This window comes from Canis lupus, chromosome 18, assembly GCF_048164855.1.
Source record: "Canis lupus baileyi chromosome 18, mCanLup2.hap1, whole genome shotgun sequence".
Lineage (NCBI taxonomy): Eukaryota > Metazoa > Chordata > Mammalia > Carnivora > Canidae > Canis > Canis lupus.
In genome coordinates this window covers 39,012,556-39,030,543 of record NC_132855.1, presented here as the reverse complement: position 1 = coordinate 39,030,543, position 17,988 = coordinate 39,012,556, and the positions used below count along the sequence as shown (strand labels likewise).

Genomic DNA, 17,988 nt, shown 5'->3' with positions numbered 1-17,988 from the left:
CTTGGTGTGACAGAAAGTTTTCTAGTTACTTAAATTACTATTTATGTAATTATGGTAGTATGACTCTACGTGAGATCTCAAAGTGGATGTAGAGGCAGAAAGATGTGTGTATCAGGATCAACTGGGGATATTTTTCAGAGCATTCCCTTCTCACTCCTTCCTCCCATCACCTGTTAAGAACAACTGTGATTGAAGAAAACTTCAGCGCTGTCAGGTATGGGACATAAGTATTGGGTTCTAAAAGGAGAGGGATACACACAGCGGTCATTAAGGTCAAGGGTTTCAGGAGATCTGGGTTGGAATATTGGCTCCATCCCATTATTAACTGTATGATCCTGAATTACCTATTTCACTTTTTGCAAGCTTTGTTTGCTCACCTGTAAAGCATTTGCCTTTAAGGTTGGCATGTTGCTGCCACATAGTTAATGCTTGATAAAGAGTTCTACCATTGGTTCATTGGTAACCTGAACCTTTATTGTTCATTCTGAATCATGGATTTAAAGCAATATTTATCATCCTATGAGTTTACCAAATACTTCTCTCATAAAGATTTAATAGATACAGGATTCTTATGAACATAGATGAATAAATATGGAATTTGAAGGCTGGAAATGGCTATAAAACCATAAAGATTATCCTTACCAACCCTTCATTTTGTGTACAGGGAAGCCGAGGGTCACAAAAGCAAAAGATTTACCCAGGGTTACAGGTCTGATATGTATAAAAGTCAGGACTAGAGGTACACCTTCTGTCTTCCAGTCCAGTGCTTTTCACTTCTTGCCACTCTCAAACCACACATTTAATAAAAATAAAATATACTTGCTTTAAAAAGTTAATGATGAGAATGTTATTTCCTTTCTATGGCAGAGTCAGTGACATCATCACATAGAACAAAGAAAATCCTGTGAAATGGCGCTCATCCAGCTAATAAAATTAGTAGCACAGAAAGGTATGGAAAACCACCCCCATCATTGTAAATGTGGTATCTCCAGACCCAGAGAGAAGTGACTGATGGCATAGGGCGTAGGATCCAGATAGAGACTCACATTGTGAGAGGAAAGACAATGAATAAGAAAGAGAGTTTCAAGGTCTTTCCTGTACCACAAATCTGCTCCCCAAGCTTGGTCCTGGATTTCAAGTTTCTACACCTCCCTTAATGACACACAAGATTTCAAAATCTCCATGTTTTTTCACATGACTGTTTGTTCCTCACATTCTTGACTCCTGCTATGTGATTAATGCAGACAGTGTATCTGCAGTGAATTGATATTACAGTTCCCCTGCCCTGGGTGAACACACAGGTGCCCAGGCCCACAGGGAATTCAGGAAGCAGAGCGGAGGCAGTGACTAACACCAAGCAACCTTAAATTCAAATTAGCAGATGAAGGTTAGATCTGTGCCTCTAAAAACAGGACCAAAGAGGACCTTCTGGACTCCCTCGATAGGGCAGGGCTCTAACACCAATTGTAGAGCTGCCCCATGGGTCTGATTCACTGGATTGAGTGGAGCGGAAATGGAAAGCATGCCCAGTCCAGTTCTGGACACCTGCCTGTCTGCCTGCGAATGACCACTGTGGAATCTAAGGCAAGCAGACTGTCCCCAAAAATCAGCCTGGAGTCTCTGCCTGCATGCATGGCCTGGCCCCCAACCACAGCAATCTCCACTCCAGCTTGAGGCCATCTCAGGAAGGCATCTGTTACCTCTTGTTTGGTCTTTAGCTCTGCGGCCACAGGCATAACCCAATGGCCATAAATTTCCAACTCTGCAAAATGTTGCCCTACTTCTCACTCTAACTGACTGCATCTTGCCCTTTGGGAAAACAGCTTTACTCCTGAGTGCTCTCTGCTAAATGAGTGCCACCTTGTCTCTTTCCTCCACATCATCATTATAATTAATAAGCAACAATATCATCCCTGGTGGTTATGTTCTTATTAGGTGTTAACTGGCCTTAGCATCATTATCTCATTAGGCCTTTCCACCTAAATTACTTTATCAGCTTCCCTCCGAAGGGGGTCTGGTACTGTCTGGCTGAAAGGAATCCCCTGCACAAACACAAGAAAGCAAAAGGATAATCACAGGCATTTAGATCTGCTCCAGATATTAGTCTTCTTGAAAAATTAATGTGATTTCTACTATTGGGAATACTTGCGTCGCTATAAACCCTCTCATCCAAAGTGTTCAAAGCAATACCCAGAAGCTTTTAACTTAATCTCACTCATTTCTATGAGAAAAAAAAATGTTGTGGAAGAAGATATTCTAAAATATTTACAACAGTTAAAACTTCCTCCCTTGTCACTGCCCACATTTCTATTTGAGTAAGTTATCTCCCAGTTCTTTCATTAAGTGGCTGAATTTCAAAATTTTTTCCTTGCTTAGTCCTCACTACAGTTGCTCTCGGTGAAATCTTTTCTTCAACTTCTCCTAATAATGCTTAGCATTTCTTTCCTTTAATAGCACTCATTTTATAATTCAACCTTTTGTAAAGGTAGATGAAGATGATTCTGCTCATAGAGGAGTGGAGAACATAGATGAATACAATGTTCCAGAAATGCTTTTGTTCTTGAGGACTGATGATGCACATTGCTTCCTTTACTGTCCTCATGAGTTCATGTTAACCATGAACTCTTTCATCTTTTCCCCCTTTATTTCTAGATGGTGTGTGCTCTCCAAAGGTTAGAGGGCATGCCATTGAGAGTCCAAACTTGCCCTTTACAGCCATTAGTCATGTTTTGTTTCCATTCCAATTACTTCCTCCTTTCCTCATCTTCCCACATTAATTCCTCATTTATCCTCACTTTGCCTAGTAATTTCCTATATTTAAATGTCTTATTATCTCTTGGGGCACGGGGGTGGCTTAGTTGGTTAAGTGTCCAACTCTTGATATCAGCTCAGGTCGTGATCTGTGGGTTATGGGATTGAGTCCCCCATCGGGCTCTGTTCTCAGTGGAGGGTCTGCTTGGATTCTCTCTCTCCCTTTCCCTCTGTCCCTCCCCCTGCTCAAGCTCTCTCCCTCTAAAATAAGTAAAATAAACCTTTAAATGTCTTATTATCCCATATTCCCCATGATCTGCTTATCCTTCAAACTATTGTTCATTTTCCCACAAACTGTGTAGTCTTAATGGGTTTGCAGTATTCATTTCCCCTTCTTGCTCACCCCCCCCATCAGTGCTCTCTTTACCCCCTCCTTCCTACTTTCTGACTTCCAACTTTTTCTTCCAAAGAGGTGGATCATGATTTGAAACGATGAAGATGAATCTTAATGTCCCCAGACTCTCTATTTACTGAATTTTTAATAGCAAATTTTCACTCCAAGGGAGAAATCTGAGTTTATAATTCTCAAACCTTCCCACAGAGGCAATCAAATACACTAGGTCTCTCTCTCTCTCTCTCTCTCTTTTTAAAAACGTAATTGGGGATAATACAAATCTCAGATGAAATATTGCACAGTTCGTTGGCATTTTTCTGAGATGTGTTGGCCATTTTTTTCCTTTTGCAGTTGAAGTCCCGAATGATGGCCAAAAAAAACATTGTCTTTTGAATCTATGTCACAGAAAACTTCTCTTAGAGACTGAAAGCAAATCCCTAAACACAAACCCTGCTGTCATCAAACTTTCTGTTAATGCCCAGCCTCTTTTCCTAGAAGAGTATGATTTTAGTTTAAAAAAATTTTGTGTTTTGTTTTGTTTTTGAAATTTCACCAGCTGCAGGGATTTCTCTTTCTTTTGATCTGCCTTTCTTTCTCCTGAAATCTCAGGATAATTAATTTTAGCAAACTCTGGAAACATTCATTCTTCCCTTTATTTTCTCTGCTTTGGGGCCTTTCCTTACATCCTCCTTGTTCAATAGATACCTTCTTATTCAAGTGCCTCACAGGAATGAATTCCCACCCCTCCCCTGCACAGTCTCATCTTCACATTCTCTTTCATTTTCCCTGCATCACTTTAATTTACTACCTACAGTCTGTCTTTGACCATATTAAAGTTTATGGCTGCTGACATTCTCCCATCCTGGGTCCCTGGTCTAAGAAGGCAGCCATCTGACTGTATCACAATGCCCTTCAAATGCTGGCAAGGGAAGGTCATCCTAATCAGTACTAACTTTATTAGTAGTAACACCACGGTAATGGAAGTATGTATATTAATCAAGGGACAGCCTCATTGCCCCATGCTAAAAGGCAAGATTGGGGCAATTTCTCAAACTCTATCTCCCTATTGTACTCCTGTGGAGATGTGCATTCATTCTTCAAACTTATTGATTTTCCTATTCCATCACAGGTATGTAATGACTTACACTGGAATAAGGTTAGTAAATTTTAACCATTGAAACCTAGCATGCATTGCCATATGATTATGACTTAACTCTCATTCTAAACTAGCCAAAAGTATAGATCACTTGTGCAGTGGGAAATCCTGCTCATTAAATTACTATGAGTATGAAAAGAAGTGGATTTCTCTGAATTAATCCTTTCTTATACCATCCAAATCTTCTACTCTTTTTTTCTAAAACATGACCCCTTTCCCTCCTCACTATTCTATTACAGTTCACACACAACGTCCCTTGAGAGCAGAATATAGTCTAATTTTCTTCATTATTCAATTTGGATCCTGTTAAGTGAGACAGGCACTCACTGATAAGAAGGAACATTTAAGTTTTGGCAAATAAGTTCATTAGTATTCAGAAAGCTTTTCACCCCTCATATTTAATAAACCTTTCCATTACAAAGTAAGAAATGCTGCAAAATAGTCAAACAAATTAGCAATGGAGCCACCAAGAGAGTACATTTACCTCTGATTCAGAGATGTCTGAGTTTATCAGTTTTCTGCCAATCATTAAACAACAAAGATGAAACATGCAATTATATACAAGGAGACAGAACTCCTAATTCTTTCATTCTAGCTGAAGCAGAAGAGTTTTAATTGCTTGGAAAAATAAGATTTTTATTTTCTCTCAAGAGGGATAAAGAAAACAAATGTAAATTGGCTTAGAGTCAATGGCTAGAGCTATAAAATTTCAGACTATGCAAATGGGAGTTGGAAAGACCACCCCATCATCTGTAGTTTTTGTCCTTCACAAGGGCCAGTATCCACATATTTGGAAATCTGAGATGGTCCACAGAACATTTCCTTTTCTGCTACAGCTCTTTTAGTGCATGGGGGTGGGAGGGAGAATGTGCCCTTTTCCACTAGAATGTTTAGAGTTATGTAAATTTACTGATACCACTTCTGCTTAATTGGAGTGACACTCACTATAATATTTGAATGCTATCAGTTATTGCAGGGTCAACTTTGCACATATGTGAGTTACCAAGCCCTTTGTTTCCCTTCTCTTGTAAGTCCTATCAGCCATCTGATATTGAGACATATACGTAAAGAGGCCACCAGCCATTATGAATATATGAAACGCAGTATGCATGAAAGATGTCTATTTATTGAAAGAGGTTTTTTTAAAGTTTGGTAAGTAATCACCTAGATTCTCCCCACCTGGGCAGAGATGGTTGCAGGAGATGGGGTAGACAGTGGGCCATCACTGTATAGAGGACCATTCTTCTACAGATTTATCCCAATAAGTAAATGACTTTCTCTTCCTTATATCTGGACATAGATCTTTTCATGGTAACCCTAGTCTAAGTGATTACCTAGATGTGTATACCAAGGCAACTCAAAATTGCTTGAGAAGAATGGGCTTAGAACTGGTTACCCTGGTAGGGCCACCAGCACACTCTCCTGGGACATGACTGATTCGCATCAAAAGAAAAGTCAGCAGATGAAAGGAAGAAGGTTTTATACTCTCTCATGGGAAAGCTTCTGGAGTGTAGAAAAGTGTCAGGTTTAGTTTGTATCTCCAAACCTAGCACACATCTGGTACATTTCACATGGTATATGCTCAGTGGAAGTGTGATCAAGGAAAGGAGAGGGAGAAAGACACAGCTAGAAGAAATTGTAAAGGAGGGTAAAACCCTCTGTGAGCTCTACAGGGAATGTTTATAGAATCTGCTCAACTCCTAAGGGGAGAAGCAGATTCATAGTATCCTACTCCTCTAAAAACAAAACAAAACAAAACAAAAAATCAGTCAAGTGTCTATTGCAGATCTACTTGACCTAACTGCTTAAGAAAAGTTGAGTTAGAAACTGGCAAGTTTTCCAGTAGACTGGGGCCTGATGTTGGCATTTTTAGAGCTAGAAGGGGTCTTGGATCACCTAAGAGGCCTCCAAGTGAAATGTGACATGACTTGCCCACAGTCACATAGGTCATTAGTATTAGAATAAAGATCTGGGTTTCACAGTTCCCAGCTAGTATTTTTCACCCTACAATTTCCCCACATAGAATAGAAGCAATAGCTGTTTCTTGAATTCTATCCCTTCATATTTCCTGACCCATGTCACTTGATCTCTCTCCCCAGAAGCCCTAACTAAACCTAACCCCTTCCTCTGGCACCATGGAATTTTACACAGCTCACTAGGGAAACAGTCCAGGCAGGTTCAGAGAGCATTTATAGAATGTAGACTTTTAAGTCTTATAAATGCACGCTCGACCAGGCTTGATTAAGGCAATAAGAATTGCTATATTAATTGGAATCTTGGACTTGAGAATATCTTTGTGTTCACTTGTTTGTTGTGGCCACTGTTGTTCACATACAAGAGAAAGCTAGAATGTAAGCTCTATGATGTGGGGAACAGGTCTACCTTATTTATTTTTGAGAGAAAGAGAAAGAGAGAGAGAGAGAGAGCTGGGAGGTGAAGGGGGGCAGAGGGAGAGTGGGAGTCCCAAGCGGACTCCATGCTCAGTGCAGAGCCCAGTGCAGGGCTTGATCTCATGACACTGAGATCATGACCTGAGCCAAAGTCAAGAGTCAGATGCTCAAACTACTGCACTATCCAGTCTCCCTAGAAGCATGTCTGTCTTACACCTAAGTCTCCAGTGTCCAGTAGATACTTAACTATTTGTTGAATTTTTTAATGTGACAATCAGTTCCATATTTCATGATTCTAAGAATGTTTCTTGACATCCTCATCTGCAAATTACCAGTAATACCATCCTCAGCCAAATATTTTTAAAGATCTCAACTCTATCTACTGTCTCCATTGATCAAATTAACACAGAGTATGATCACCCAGTCCATAGGCAAGGAGTTCAAGCTTTATTTGACTTGATCTACTGTATTAGTTAATATTTACCCTCAAGTGAATGAAGATATACTAAGGGCTAACATCCTAGAAATGGAAGAAAGTCTATGATTATGTTTTCATTTTCAAGCCCTACAGTGTGGAGATATGTAGACTAATAAATTGGTGTTTCCTTCAAACCACTACGTGCCAGATCTTTGTTTGTGGACAGAATAAGTTCTGTGTGGTGAAGAACCAAGCAGGAGAACCACTGGGGTAGTCTTCCTACCCTCCATGGTCACAAACAATCCAGATGGGGCACCCAAATTATATATCTCAGTAGGACCAATAGAAGCCCTGTAATAAAACATCCCCATGCTCCTCTATATTTGATTACTCCTTACTTTCTACTCCTAAGGAATTTAGCAAAACATTCCTTCCAATTCCACACAGAATTCTCCCTAAAATAAGTGCTAGTATTATTTTCCATCTTTATATTTCCATGGATGTTTCAGCACTCTATGGACAATTTGGTGCCCTTATAGGTTTAGTCCTCCAGTTTTGTCCAGCTGGTCTGTCTTTAATCTGGCCCTGATGGCAGCCATTACTTGAAATGAAGAAGGCAATCTAGTGAGAAACTGCAGTTGATGTTCCTCCTTTCTCAAGGGATAGGTAGCCCAGCCAGAAGGTCTTCTTGCTGATGGTGTCTGGGGCCAAGATTCAGGAAGTTCAGTGGCAGTGGTGGGAAACAATATCGGAAAAGGTCATGCTCCTCCAAAGAAGTGTTTTCCTTCCCGTCTCAGCAACTGTAAAATTATAAATCAAAGATTAAAAAGTTAAGCCACTACTCAAGTGAAGATCTTGGTAAATACACCACTTAACAAACCCCGATGATGGATACATTGGCAACTAGATGAAGTCTGTGGTTTTCCAAACAATGGAGCAGAGACTACAGGGACACACAAAGTATGCCTAAGGATTCTCTATTTCTTCACTTGTTTTATCAAAGAAGAAAAACTAATTGCAGTTAAATACAAGTGAATCTGCATGCAGGAAGGATGTAGAATGAGTGGGCTAGGGAAGGACATACTAGGAAAAAAGGAGAGTCCATGGAATCCAAGAGCTGCTGCCGTTTCTTCACGGAGCTGACCTGAATGGAGCTGTGATTCTGTGACTTCAGTGAGAGCTGAATAAATAATAATATTTGGAGACAAATGATTTAAGACCCTATGAAAAATTAGAAGCACAGTCACCCAAGCCCTACTCAGTTCCTGGCATCCAAATGACTGATTCTCAGAGTCATTAACAAAATAAGGGAGAATGATAAGAACCTCACAGAAAGATGGTGTAGATGAAGCATCACTAGTTTAGGGCAGCTCCACTAAAAGCATCACAAGAGGTGTATTATAGTGCAATGCCCAGATACTGGGCAAAACTGTCACATCAGTAATTGTCTTTGACTAACATCTTCTCTTTTGCTTTACCACTCTGTCCCCTTCTTCAGGTTTCAGGAACCCCATGTGCATGTGCCATTATCTGCCCACCCAAATGTCTTTAATATGACAGAGACTAATTAAACCAAAGGTCTTCCACTGTTAGATTTGAGTATTTCATACTGGAGTATTAACAGCTGGTGGCTTTAGCATTCCCATGGGCTATCTGCAATTTAAAATTACTTGTAATTTTTATAATTACTGGAATATGGGAAGGAGAGAGAAGAAGGGAAATGAGCAAGGAAAGAGGAGGGGCTTCCCATGCTTCTTGTTGAATCTCAACACTATTCCATACCAACCACCAAAACTCCCAACAGTGGGCTTCAGCACCTTTGTCTACATGTCATAAATAATCTGAACAACTGCTGGGCCCAGCTATAGAACTGAGAAAGCAGTTATATACTCAGAGCACATAAAGAAGATTCTTTAGAACTGACTTCTAAGCCCATAAAAAAAACCTTCCTACAGATACCAATGATCATGTCTGCATTCCAGGTATCTGCCCTGGTCCAAAGTCTTCATTTTACAAAGAGGCAAACCAAAAGGTGAGTGGCTCACCCAGTGTTACATAGGGACTGAGTGAAAGGTAGGACCAAGACTGAGCCTAAATCTCTTCAATCCCAGTCTACAGTCCGGCCCAAGTAAATCTTCATGAGCATAACACATTGTCTTTGCTCTAGAGAGGATCATGTTCTTCAGATTCTAGTATTTGAGTAGTACCTGAGTAGTAATTTCCCCCTCCTGGACAACTGTCTGGCCCAGTGGCTCCAGGGCAGGCACAGGAATATTAACAGGTTCCCAGGGGGAGCCTGGTATGTGGGGTGTTGGAACCACCTCTATGTTTTGCTTATCACACCTTTACCTATCAGTGCTTGGAGCCAACTGGAAAGTTCCCCTGAAAGACTGTTCTGGGAACATCCTCTCAAGCCCAAATATCAAAAGGCTCTTGACAATTAGGGCAGAAGGCAGAGTCCTAAAGACAAACAGCAGCAAATCCACAGAAACAGAAAGTGGATTAGTGGGGGGTAGGCTTGAGGGATGACAGCTAATGGGTATGGGGTTTCTTCTGGAGGTTGATGAAAACATTCTGGAATTCATTGTGATGATTATACAACAATATTTGTTTTTAATATTTTTATTTATTTATTCATGAGAGATGCAGAGAGAGAGAGGCAGAGAGAGAAGCAGAGACACAGGTAGAGGGAGAAGCAGGCTCCATGCAGGGAGCCCAATGTGGGGCTTGATCCTGTGACTCCAGGATCATGCCTTGGGCTGAAGGCAGGCGCTCAACTACTGAGCCACCCAGGTGTCCCAACTTGGTGTGATCTTGATTATACATTTTAAGAGAGTGAATTTTATGGTAGGTAAATTATATTTCAATTTCTGAAAAGCCCATATAGATGTATGGGTACCACATATCACATGCAAAGGGATCACCTGACTCCCTGAGACCTCACAACTGTTGGGTGACTTCCCCTGGGCAATAGAGGTAAAATGTTGCCAGGACAGCTGATGACTATAATGGCTACCATTTGCTGCACACTTCTTATGTGGCTGACACCTATGATATACAGTGTATGGTTATCTCAAATGATGCATCATAACCAAAGATGTGGATGCTATTATTATATTGTTATTGTTAACATTTTACAGATGATAAAATGGAGGTATAGTAAGGTTAAACAACTTGACCAGGCTCAAAGCCAGTAAGTGACAAAAGTGATACTAGAAAGGTATGTCTAAATAGGCATCAAAAGAATCTGCCCCACATCATTTCCCTCGTGATTCTGATACTCCCACTTTGAGATTTTGGGAAAATAGAATAATAATAATCATAATAGTGATAACAATGTAGCTAAGATTTATTAATTCTTTCCAGGTTCCAACCTTTCTGCTAAATTATCCACATAGATTACCTCACATAATCGTCACAAAAACTTTGTGAAGCATATATTATTGTGGTGGAAGGTTAGGCAGAGAATAGTAATGTAATTTGCCCAAAGCCACAGAGCTTGCAAGCGATGGAACCAGGATTTGAACACAGACCCTACTGCTAAGCCACTTTGTCAGAGAGGCAAATCCAGATGCCTGCAGCAGCTGGGAGAATAAAAAAGTAAAGTAGGCCCCATATGTTTCTTGAAATACAAAATAGCATCTGCCCATCTTTTATTTATCTATAGGGATGTGGTATGATTTTTCTCATAATACTATAAGGCAAACAAAACACAAGAGCAATGATAAATGACACTTTGCCTCAATGTCAAGGATACAAAACAAAGTGGTCAAACCAGCAAAAAGAAAAGCCTATTTTCATCTAAAGGGGCAGCCACCACTCAAGTCCAACCCTCTGTTGCCAGGTGGCTGTATGATGCACTGCCATATTTTCTGAGAGAAACGAGAGAGATTCTTACATGAAATCTTTTGGTTTAAAGGAAAAATGGCAAATTTGAGTGCCTGAGTGCCTCAGTCGGTTGAGCATCTAACTCTTGGTTTCAGCTCAGGGTCGTGGTCTCAGGATCATGGGATCAGTCCCCATGTTTGACTCTGTGCCAAGGGCAGAGTCTACTTGGGATTCTCTGCCTCTCCCTCTTCCTCTGCCCCTCCCCCTGCTAATGCTTGCACTCCCTCAAATAAATGAATAAAGTCTTTGGGAAAAATGGGAAAAGTAAAAGGGAAAAAAGGTAGACATTACTAGTCTCACTTTATTATTATTATTTTTAATGGCAAAGAATCCTGCAGCCTCAATTTGGTCTGTAACAGTTCACTCTCAATCTTTGTATATAGCAAATTGCTTCCTCAAGCAGTTCCATGTGACTGGAATTTAGGATTTGGAGTAAAAACTGACAGGTAGAATTTGGAATGGTGAGGAGAGGCGATGATATGAAGATTCTTGATGGACTCCTAAGGAAGGTAAATCTCATTCCACAGCCCAGAAAGCTGGAAGCTTTGTCATTTTGTTTTGCTTAAGAACAGAAAGACACCAGATCAGAAAGACATCCTGAGAATTATGTTAAGGGCAGAACAGCTGAAAGACAGAGCTGAGGCAGTGAGACTAAATGGAAGATAATTGTCACCCTTAAGGTAGTGGCAATGGGGGTGAGACAATGGATCTAAGTCAATTAATAGCTGAGACCTTCCTTAGTAAAAAAATAGATCTGCTTATATCAAAAGAGCATATACATACACTCTATTATATAGCAATGGCATCACTTGATAAAGAAAAGGCCATCATCATGAAAAGGGAGACATTAGAAATGAGGAAGAAAGCAATGAGGAAAACAAGAGAGGGGTTTCAGGATACAACTTGTTTGAAGCTGGATTTGGCATGTTTAAAGGAAAGAAAATGTCCTTGGCTATGGAGCAGACAGCTTGAAAACTGCCTAAGAAAACAAAACAAAACAAAAAAGTGAATAAGGAAAATAAAAAGAAAACATATAAGGTCAGGTATTAAGAAATTAAAAAGAAATATAAGAAACGAGGAGGGGAAAAAATAATCAGGCAGTGAGAGTAGTGCATGTCCCTAAAGTCCAGATTTAATGCAGATGATAGAAACTGTGGAGAGCATTTTAAAAATATGTTGTAACGAAGGCACTAAAGAGATTGCTTTAACAGAGACAGAATTCAAGAACAGAGACCACAGGAAGGTAGTTATAAGAAGAAGAAGAAAAAGAGATCCAAAATATGGCAAAGGATTTTAGCTATTGGAGACCAGTGGGAAAAGATGAGTTTTAGAGATGTCAGAAAGGAAAATATGACAGGATTTTGGAATATTCTCCGAGTGAAAATAAGGTCTATTCTGTAAAAAATACAAAGTTCTCTCTCCACAAGTGCTTAAGAAGCAGCCCCGAGGACAGCCAAAGATAATACCAAAGCTGCATTCCGAGGGTATGAGGAAGAGAGTGCAGTTACCAGAAAGTTCCAAAAGGGAAAGGAGTAAAGATTTTCATCTTTACCAAGCTTGGTTTTCGTTGGTTGTCACATCACACAGACCAGAATGAAGTGTTCCACAGAAGCAACTTCAGATGGCCCAGAACACTCTGGGAGAACTACAATAGTCACAAAGGCAGAAGGAAAAAGGAGGACCCTTCTCCATACATAGGGTCCAGGAATAAAAAGGACCAACAACAGTAACAAAAGATCCTATTTAAAAGCACAAAGTTGGGGGTGCCTGGCTGGCTCGGTTGGTGAAGCTTGTGACGTTTGATCCTGGGGATTGTGAGTTCAGGCCCTATGTTGGGTGTAGAAATTACTTAAAAATAAAACCTTGGAAAAAAATAATAAAGGGCACTTGGGTGGCTCAGTGGATGAGTGTCTGCCTTTGGCTCAGGGTGTGATCCTAGGGCCCTGGGATCAAGTCCTGCATTAGGTTCCCTGCAGGGATCCTGCTTCTGCCTCTGCCTATGTCTCTACCTCTCTCCATTTCTCTCATGAAAAAATAAATTTTTAAAGACTTAAAAAATAATAAAAGCACATAGTTGTACATTAAAGGAGAAGAAATACAAGTGAAGAGGAAGGAGGACTATTACTGTTAGGACAAGAAGGGGCTGTCATTTCAGTGTGTAATGTAATATCTGGCAACTTAGTATTCCATTTAAGTTCTTCATCAGATAGGCAAAATTACTCCATTTTGCAGAAGAAAGTGTGGGGTTCTGTAAAATAATTACTTGCTAAAAATTCACAAAGATAGTTAATATTTAGAGCCAAGTCTTATTGAATTCTCAAGCTTAAGTATTTTCCACAATACTGCAGTCACTACGGACCATTTTCCACCTGGATTTCTGCAAGAGCCTTCCTAACTAGTGTGTCTCTCACCTCCTCCATCCTCCATTCAATACATCATCCAAGGGGATCCCTGGGTGGCTCAGTGGTTTGGCACCTGCCTTTGGCCCAGGGCGCGATCCTGGAGTCCCGGGATCGAGTCCCGCATCGGGCTCCCTGTGTGGAGCCTGCTTCTCTCTCTGCCTCTCTCTCTCTATGTCTATCATGAATGAATAAATAAATAAATAAATATTTTTAAAAAACCAATACATCATCCAAGCAATGAATCAAAGACACAAATGAAATTGTTACACTGCCCATTCAAATTCCTTCAGTAAATTCCCTTTAGTCTTCAGTGGAGTCCAGACCACTTAGCATTCCCTACAAGGCCATTCAAGGTCTGGCCCTACTCAGTTTCCCAGCTTCATCTCAAGCTCCTCTCCTTGAAGATGACAATTCAATGACTCTGAATATATATTTAAGCCCTTGGAATGTACCATGATTATTTTCGCCTCCAGGGCTTGACACATTGTCTCCATAGGCTGCAGCACTCATCTCCCTAACCATCTAGCCCCTCCCCTTGGCAGTCACCAAGGAGGACTCATTTCTTACAAAAATTAACACATCTTACTGGAATTCTCTTTATCTGTTCTCAGATACCCATACCCCCTCTACCATGAGCTACATGAGGAAAGATCCTGTTTCCATTTTGTTCACTCTTGAATCCACAACACCTAGCACATGCACTGACATATCATCAGTGTTAAGCACATATGTTTTGAAATGGACAAATAAATTGGATGGGGTGAAGGCCCTTATTGGTTACTAAGTGAAACTGTTATCAGTAGAGGCCAAATTCCTAGATGACCCCAAAGCCCCTACTCTTGGCATCTATAATTTACTGCCCATTGCTGAAGATTCTTTTCCAAATTTCAAAATTCAATTCTAATTCCAAAATTACAGAAACTTCAACATTTTATAGAGCATACACTCTTTGTCCTTCTTGGGCTCAGAGCTATAAATAATTAGCAAGAAGAGGTGCTTCTTGCCTGAAACAAGCTTACAGTCTAGTGGAAGAGCTTTCATTTTGTCAACATGTTGCAACTCACATTCTCTTTAAATTCTTTCAGAACTGAGCTAACAAGGGAATCCCTGAGAGTCTCCTAAGCATTTGGTAATAACCAGTTGACTCCTATAGGATAACAAGGGGCTTGAGAGCCAAAGCCAAATCTTATTCACCATCATCATCCTGGTGGTTAGCACAGTATCGGTATATAACAAAAGGTTTAAAACAGTCACCAATATGGGTGGATGGAACTGGAGGGTATTATGCTGAGTGAAATGAGTCAATCGGAGAAAGACAATTATCATATGGTTTCACTCATAGATGGGATATAAGAAATAGTGAAAGGGGCTGTAAGGGAAAGAACGGAGACTGACTGGGGAAAAATTAGAGAAGACAAACCATGAGAGACTCCTAACTCTGGGAAACAAACAAAGGGTTGCAGAAGGGGAGGTGTGTGGGGAGATGGGGTGATTGGGTGATAGGTATTAAGGAGGGTACATGGGCAGCCCCGGTGGTGCAGCAGTTTAGCGCTGCCTGCAGCCCAGGGCGTGATCCTGGAGACCCTGGATCGAGTCCCATGTCAGGCTCTCTGTATGATGCCTGCTTCTCCCTCTGCCTCTGTCTCTATGAATAAATAGGTAAAATCTTTAAAAAAAAAAAAAAAAAAAAAAGGAGGGTACATGATGAGAATAGCACTGGGTGTTAGAAAGTTTTTTTTTTTTTTAAGATTTTATTTATTTATTCATGAGAAGCACAGAGAGAGGCAAGACATAGGTAGAGGGAGAAGCAGGCTCCCTATGGAAGCCTGATGCAGGACTCGATCCCAGGACCCCGGGATCACGACCTGAGCCAAAGGCAGGCGCTCAACCACTGAGCCACCCAGGTGCCCCTGAGCACTGGGTGTTATACCATATGTTGGTAATTTGAATTTAAACAAAAAATCAATCAATCAATCAGTCACCAAATGGGTGAAAGCATAAACAAATGAATGAAGAAACCAGCAAACAAGTCAAGTCTTGGAATCTAGCTTTGGAATCCGGGTCAGAGTCTCAGCAGGAATTCTCTTCCATCACTAAACAGATAAATGACTTGGTGACAAGTCCCCGTAGGGAAGAACCAATCTATTAGGCACACACATATTGGCTAGACTGCAACCAGTGGAACATGAGGGCAGGGAAAAAGAGGAGCAGGCTAGGATTTTCAGTAGATTTCCATTTTTCCAGCACAGGAGAGGTTCTCTTCTCTGTCCTCAGGTTTAGAGGGGAGACACTGTGGGGCAATCACACCCATGGAAGAGTACAGAGATGACTTCATCTGGCTCTCCACAGCCCCAGACCTGCTCATGGAGGCAGACCAAAAGGTAGGTCAAAAGATAATAGGAAAATAGATCAATATAGTGTTCATCACACATTTTTACTACCTAGTAAGAAAACCCTTCATGACATTATTTAAAATGTGCATTAATAATCACCAACTTGAATAAACATCTAACTGAAACAAAGATATTTGCTAGTTTCTATACCTTTCAAAATTAGAACCAAGGGCAGCCCAGGTGGCTCGGCGGTTTAGCGCCGCCTTCGGCCCAGAGCCTGATCCTGGAGACCCTGATTGAGTCCCACGTCAGGCTCCCTGCATGGAGCCTGCTTCTCCCTCTGCTTGTGTTTCTGCCTCTCTCTCTCTCTCTCTCTCTCTCTCTCTCTCTCTCTCTCTCCCTGTCTCTCATGAATAAATAAATAAAAATCTTTAAAAAAAATTAGAACCAATAATCTAGCCAGAAACAGCTATCAAACAACATCCTTTTCACACACACACACACACACACATACACACACTCCTGAAATTTACCCTGCTGCCAACTATATTAGTTATTTGAATAAACATTTTTTCTGCCACATGCTTTAGCACCAAATAGTATCTTGTAGTCAGTTAAAAAACCTTTATCAAAGTTAGACTATGGTATTATTTTGACACCAGACAGTCCTTTGCTTTTGTGTGGAATCACAGTGTTGCCTGAACAGTGTACGATTACGCTTTTGTGCAGACAATCAGCAGGTCATTAGCGTACTGTACAAATCACCTTGGACTCAGGATGGAACCCTGGGGACCTGAAGCTGCTATAGACTGCAGAGAAGACATGGTGTTGCTGACAGTTACCTCTGATGGCAGTTAAAAAGGTATGATTGCAACCACATGACAGCTTAATACAACAGATCCCTGAGCTATTCACATGGCACATTCTGATTAATGGTATCAGTAATCATTATGAATTTTTAAGTTTTGGTCGAGCCTTCCATTACATTCTGCCATTAGAATACAAGACTAACAGGCCCTTTATGAAATTACCATGTTTTATCATTATTTTACTGCCGCCAGTTTTACATTTTGGTGAACACGATATAATCCATAACATATTCTGACGGGGCAGGGAGAGAGTCCTGCTGCACATTTGAAAGGCTCAAGAAGAATTTTTGCGTAAGAAAGTGAAAGTGACATAAACTAAAACTTGTTACGGGAACCAGAATTTGCCACTTTTACACAAATACACATATGCGCACGTGCATAAACACACACACACACACACAGAGGATAAGGTCTATTTTACTATATCCACATCTGGCAATGATGTGGGCATAGTGAAAAGATTTCAGATTCCCTCCAGAAAGCCCTTAGGCTACAAGAAAAATCATCCTACATCTAATAAAGCCATCTGAGATACATCTACCATATGGGAAAGCCCTGTTCTGCTTTATTCCAACAAATTGGTTCTTGGATTCCTCTCACAGCTGTTGCTGCTGTTGTTGAAGATGTACAGGGTCCTGGCAATGAGCAGGATGCTGTGCACAACAGTCGGGATCCCCACATCTCTGGGCTGTGTAAGCATTAAGTGGTATCACCTGTGACAAGTACTGAGCACCAAGGATATTTAAAGGCCTGATACAGAAGTACTCAGTAAATGGGGACCCCCCAAAAATTGTCTTAATTAGAATATTCTGGGAGTTTAGTCCTCAGGAGAATAAGGGGAATAGATTTCTAAATCAGATCACCATCAAGACAATAAGGATGCTAGAATAAGCAAACAAACAAATGACTTTTCCTTAGATTTTTCCCTTCACCAATTTGGTTTATGAAACACTAGTATGTGCCCAACACTATCCTAGCATGGGAGGCAGGAAGATAGTGGCCACTTCCTGGCTATGGGCAGCTGCCCCTCTGCTGGGGAAATGAGATACCTAGGATTCTTTCAAAGCAGTGTCTTTTACTATTGTAATAGCATTTGGAAAGTTTATTATATAAATCCATATAAATAACATAATCCTATGAAAGGAAAATATTTACTCTTCTCAATAATTTTTTAGATAATTGTAAGACATTTAAAGTGTACATCACAGTGATTTACTATACATGTAGAAGCATTCCCCCATCTAGTTAACTAACACATCCCTCACCTCACGTTTATCCTTCTTTTTTTTTTTTTTTTTTTGGCTCAGAATTTATATGTTTAGTTATACAATAAAGTGTTATCAACTACAGTCACAGAAAGCCTTGCCAGCTCCATATTAACTCAGGA

General features: G+C 40.5%; 1 long non-coding RNA gene across 2 annotated transcripts in view; it reads right to left on the bottom strand.

The window, feature by feature from the left end:
• Positions 1-452: 452 nt before the first annotated feature.
• Positions 453-17,988, bottom strand: part of LOC140609007 (uncharacterized) — a 42,149-nt gene continuing 24,613 nt past the window's right edge. Inside the window, exons 2-3 of one of the 2 annotated variants that reach the window (XR_012011016.1) lie at positions 8,194-8,289; positions 453-7,909 (exon numbers count right to left, since the gene is read on the bottom strand). This is a non-coding gene — a long non-coding RNA (uncharacterized lncRNA). The remainder of the gene's footprint in view (positions 7,910-8,193; positions 8,290-17,988) is intronic. The other variant, XR_012011015.1, reaches the window with a different exon arrangement.